This window comes from Nomia melanderi, chromosome 3 (genome assembly GCF_051020985.1).
Source record: "Nomia melanderi isolate GNS246 chromosome 3, iyNomMela1, whole genome shotgun sequence".
NCBI classification, from domain to species: domain Eukaryota; kingdom Metazoa; phylum Arthropoda; class Insecta; order Hymenoptera; family Halictidae; genus Nomia; species Nomia melanderi.
In genome coordinates this window covers 4,621,205-4,627,221 of record NC_135001.1, presented here as the reverse complement: position 1 = coordinate 4,627,221, position 6,017 = coordinate 4,621,205, and positions in this window count along the sequence as shown.

Here is a 6,017-nt window from a genome sequence, read left to right as displayed (position 1 = left end):
ATTGAAATATTGAAATATTGAAATATTGAAATATTGAAATATTGAAATATTGAAATATTGAAATATTGAAATATTGAAATATTGAAATATTGAAATACTGAAATACTGAAATACTGAAATACTGAAATACTGAAATACTCGAATATTGAAGTATCAAAGTATTGAAACATTGAAATATTGAAACATTGAAATATTGAAATATTGAAATATTAAAACATTAAAGCATTAAAACATTAAAACATTAAAACATTAAAATCCTAAAATATCGAAACATTAAAAGATTAAACATCCCGAAAGATTTAAACTTTAAAAAACCCCGAATATTCCATTCCCGAATTCTCCCAAACATTCGAACAAATATCCTCTGCCAGCCTTCCTATAACAAACGAAAACACTTTCCAACTTCACGACGCAATAACGCAAACAAGTCAACGCTTTTACGTAGCCGGCTCTACAACATTGCTGACATAGTATATTTCCAATATATCTCCACATATAAGTACAAACATTACGCTCTCAAGACTCAACACAATGTAGACATTTCATTTTTCCGCTGATATTCTTTTAAATTACCATGGAAAAATTGTTATTTAACGCGACATCGACGCGGGAAGCCGAGCGTTTCATCTTCATTAAAAATGGCTCGCGCGCGCCACTAAAAATATACGATGTTGCCCTTTATATCCGTTCTTTATCGTTTTTTAAGTATCACGGTAACAGGACAGGGCCATATTTCTCCCATTATCGTCGATTAAATGGAATTAAAATGGGCCGGGTCGCAGCCACGCGTTCGCATTGAACGCCGCCCGCGCAAATTGCGAGCTCGCCGCGCGTCGTCCCGGAAAGAAGCCCATTTCTCGCCGAAAGAAACAATTTTCACGCGGATTTAATCCGCGGTTACCCCGCAATAACCTTAACGAGATCATTTCTGATGAATAGAGTTCACATTTCACCTGCAGTGTGTTTCTTTTTATTACCTTGCCGGCCGGGCAAACAGGCAGCGCTGCCTTTTTTCGGTTGAAACTAATTCTGTTTATTAAATAAATAATTTCGTTAGGCGCGTTTCGCAGTCACGTAATGAAAACGCCGCTTGGCGCTTTGCCGCTTTCTTCCCGTGCGTTAGTTTTAATCTGCCTCGCTAATTAAAATTCTCGGTGACGTTTCCCGCTGAATTTCGGGACACGTGTGAACCGTGGTAATAGGATTTCTTTGAATTATCACGCGATTATGTTGGGCGATTGCTTGTGTTTCTTATTGCGTGGTAATGTGTTGTTGGTAACAGTGAAGTAGAGAATGAGATTTTGTGTATATAATGTTTCGCATGTGGTACATTGGAATTAACTACGTCATATATACTTCATTGTAATCGTGTAATATAATTTCCATAAATATAGAGTAATTTGGATTAATGAATATTAATGAATTATACATTTCTGTTTCGTTTTTTCTACGTGTTTGTAAGTTTTCAGATTTTTGTTAATTAGTTTGGAGGTGATTGTTTATTTTTAAAATTCTATCGTGAAGATATTTAAAGCAATGACTATAATTGCCATTTGGATGTGTTATACGATATTCGAAGGAATCAACGCTGGAATTTCTATGATTCCACTGAATATCAACGTTACAAATGGATGCCGCGCTCTATTACAAACAATGTGTATCAGTTTCATGACTGGTTACATGCAGTTAAGCTGCTATTTCGTCGCAGAGAAGATTGTAACCCATTACGAATAGGATAATTATCAACGTATGCATGTACTAACGTAAGCCGCGGTTCAGTGATCAAAATGCGCAATACATAATTGTAGATTGGATAATAAATGCATGATAGATATTAAACACAAATTTGCGTTCGAAAATAGAATTAGGGAGAATTAATATACACTTTATAGAAATATTTAGTTCTTTTTGAAATAAATTGCAATAAAACAGTTAGCTGTGTAATGTTAGTTACTTCTGACCTTTAATATACATATGAAACCTTAATCTTTCAAATCTGAAAGGCTGTTAATTAGGTTTCCAATTAATATCCTTTTTAATATCTTTTCACAACAGAGTTGCAATATTAAAAAAAGAAAATCAAAATTATTGGAATTTCCATAATATATTATAGATATAAGATTATTTATGTTAGCTGGATAAGTACTATAGGCTGGCATTTGATCAGGCAGACGTTCTTATGTACAGCTCCAGAAGTTTCAGTAGTATAGGTGCCTCACTCGTCAGACAGAAGTAACAAGCTTACCTTCAGTACGACATAAGTAAGATATAATTATTTTTATGTAAACATAGGTACTATGTTATAATTGCTGATTATAATTGATCATAATTTACCTTATGATTTCCAGTATTTCCCTGTTACCGAAAATATTGTGTATAACGTATTAAAAACGTTTCACTGTGAATATAACCGCGAGCGTATATATCACATTTTCATGGGCGATGACTAAAGATTAATGGCACAATTGATTACTTGTTTATTACTGCCAACTGTTGATCACCAGTCCCAGCGAAGTTACGTCAGACTCGAAGGGGAATACGACCGGTTCGTACACATGGAAAGACAAATAACAGACAGGAATACTCTTGTAATTGCTTCACGAATCTGCGAACCAAAATTAGATCCAACTTAGTGGAATATGGTAACTTGTAACTATGTAGAAAGACATATATAAATTTCGATGCGTGGAAAATGAATACATACAAATTTGAAAGAAAAATAATTCTATAAAAACTTTGAAGAATAATTATTATAAAACAATTGGAACAAAAATAATTACACAAGAACTTGAAACAAAGATAATCACGTAAAAATGATTAACAAAGTCCTACGACAATAATTAATACATTTAAAAAGTGCCCAAGTGAAATGTTCCTAAAGCTTATTATTGGTATCCCAAGCAATTTACAGAAACTCGACGATATTTTCGTTTAGCTTCAAGCCTGACAGAACCTCTAATAACGTATGCAAATTCCTCTGCAGCTCCGGTCCTCGAAAACAGACCGCAGAGATTGATATGCGCAAAATGGTACGCGGTCTGCGAACGAAACGTAGATCCATTCTTCCACGCTCAACGAAACACGATAAACAGCCGTTATATTAAATACGTTATTAAACAACGCCGCGGTTCGGGATTATTTCGAATAAAAGAACCGCGTGCGCTGAAATATTCACCGGCGACCGATTATTTTCGAATTAATCGAGAATTATGAGCACCAAGGAACGTATCCGCGCCGATTCGAGTTGGTAAAAGCGATGTATAATTCATCCGAGGCAGACTATTAATGTGTAAATGGTAATTGCTCGTTGTATGCGGCGACACACATTGGTCCGACGCGTCGCGATACGCAAATACAGGGGGGAGTAGGAGGGAGGGGGTAAAAATAGGGAAAAAAGGAGAAACAAAGGGAGGCACGGATAATGGAATGTACGCGGTTTCCGTCCCAATTTCCATTTCCAATTCCGTCTCCCGATTTTTCCACAATGTGTGCGCCCGACCATTGCTCCAAATTAATTGAAACGAGGTAATAAAACAGGCGACGATACTCGCGACTCGGTGCTTAAAATCGATCCCCGTTAACTGCCCCACGCACGAGCGCGATGGTTCATCGGCGATCAGCGCTGCGACGGTTCTCATGGAAATCGTGCGCACGTGCGGAACAAATAAACGTCGACAGCCTTTCCTTGAACGACGAGCAATCACGCGGGAGGATCGACGAGTTGCAGGAAACACTGTCAGCGTCAACATTGGGAAATTTGAATTTTTTATCGTATCAGTGAATACCGTGGATATCGTATGAGTTTGATACAATTGTGACTTCGCTTAATGTAATTATATAATTTAGGGAGTTACTGTAAGCATTAATATTGGAAAATTTGGAGCCTTTATGGTATCAGTGAATACCGTGGATAACGTATGATTTCGATAGAATTGTATAAGTTCACTTAGTATAGTTGTATAATTTAGTCAGTGTAATTATATGATTGTAGAATCGAGTCGTCGATAATACTGATGGTAGTATTGAAAGGTGACATCATTATGACAACTATGAAATTAATTTAGAAATTAATGAAATTAATTAAGTCGAGAAGTCGATTAAGAAAGTCACACTTGGAAAATAATTTTCAGTTAATGTTTGGAAAAAGAATGTTCATAGCATTGTTATGAAACCAATTTTACGTTTAAAGACATTTTGAAACCAGAGTGTTCAGTGTTGAGAAGATCATTATAGAAATTTCGCAAGAAATTTCATGAAGAATTAAATTCAATCAAGAGACATACCGTTTAGTTGAACGCAGAATAATACATTAAGTATGTTGGTTGAATTGTATTAATGTATACACTCTGCTAGAAGAAAGATGTTTCGATCAATGCAAGATTTCCTCTGAACCGAATCCATTCGAGCAATCTGCGGGAATAAAAGAAAACAAACTTGCCTTCCGGGTAGCAGAGCATGAAAAATTCAAAGAACCGGGGGTCGTCGCTTGTCGAAGAAGTATATTCACGGAGACGACTGAAGTTAATGAACTTATCAACAATCTTCTTCTTTGAACTCCAATCAATTCCGCAAGGAAAGCAGTTAAACTGGAGAACACAAACCAAGCACAACGAACGACAAAGTGAAGCAATTTAAAGAGAAAACAGATTCTATTCAACTCGCAGCGCTGAAATTAGCGGATTCATTAAAAAATTTCAAAAGAATCGAAAGATACACCACGAACGGAAAAGGACGAAGCACATTAATTCCAAGAAAATGAAAACCGGATCAATCTCACCAACAACATTTCGCAAAATGCTTCCAATTAACCCCTTGCTACAACGTGTCAGACTTGTGCTGAAGACTTTCAACATGATTTAATAAACATAAATATTACTCGATTCATCCGAATTCCAAGTAAATATTTCTCTTCTGTAATCAATTATTATAATTAACTCTAATCGTACCACGTGTTTTTATAACGAATCATACCACTATGTGACTCTCAGTCACTTATGAGAATAAAAGGAATGACTAAAATGTTATTGTTTTTGTATATAGGGTCCAAATTTTAGAAGGCCAAAAAGCTTTTAGAAATGCAATATGAAATAATCAAAAAATTTCAGTAAAAAGTTCAAATGTGACGGAAAGTCACATCGTGGTTCGATTAGGGTTAAAAGCAAACGTAGGCATCGAATATGCCTATAACTTTCCTCTTTTCCCAATAAATTATAAATGACAAAATCGTACCGATCAAAGTTGAGAAAGGGATCATAGCCCAAGGGGTTAATGAAACAAGGAAACCAGTCATTTCAATGTCTACATTAATTCTTCTATTAAAACATTCAAACGCTTCCACGTTTACGAATTCCCGATAAAATTCCGCTTTCGAACATTAACCCAACTTATATTCAATCTCCTCCCTTTCACCTAAGTTTCTCATAAAAAATCTCATAGTTAAATTTCCCAACCGTCCAAGAAAGAAGTAGGACGTCCGGAACAAAGTATATTAATTTCGCAGAAATTTCGGTCCTTTAATTAAAATCGGATGCTTGGCATAAACGAGCGCCGTAATGAGAACTCTGTTTAGTTTATCGCGGCCGCGTCTTAATTGGCCGATCCCGTTGCAACGGCGATCCACGGGCGACGTGGCTTGCCGTTTTTTCTTCCTTCCGCTCGAGTATTTGTTAATCACGGCGCGCGGAGAGGGATGATCGTCGTTCCCGCGATACTTCATTATTTAATCGGGCCCGTTAATTGCCAGCTTACAAGCCGCTGTCGCCGCCGCCGCCTCGCCCGTCCCTCCTACGGCGGCGTTATTAATCTCCGGCGTTACTTTTAACCCCGTTAACCCCGATTACCATGGCCGATCGCTATTTTCGACGCGATTTCCAAGGCATTAGTTATCGTCCACCAAGGGGAACGACCCCATTACCGTTCCAAACGGAATCGGCCAATTTTATCGGCTACTCATATATTCGACCGGCGTACCGGTGTACAATAAACGAATAACAAATTATCGTCAAACACCGCCGGCT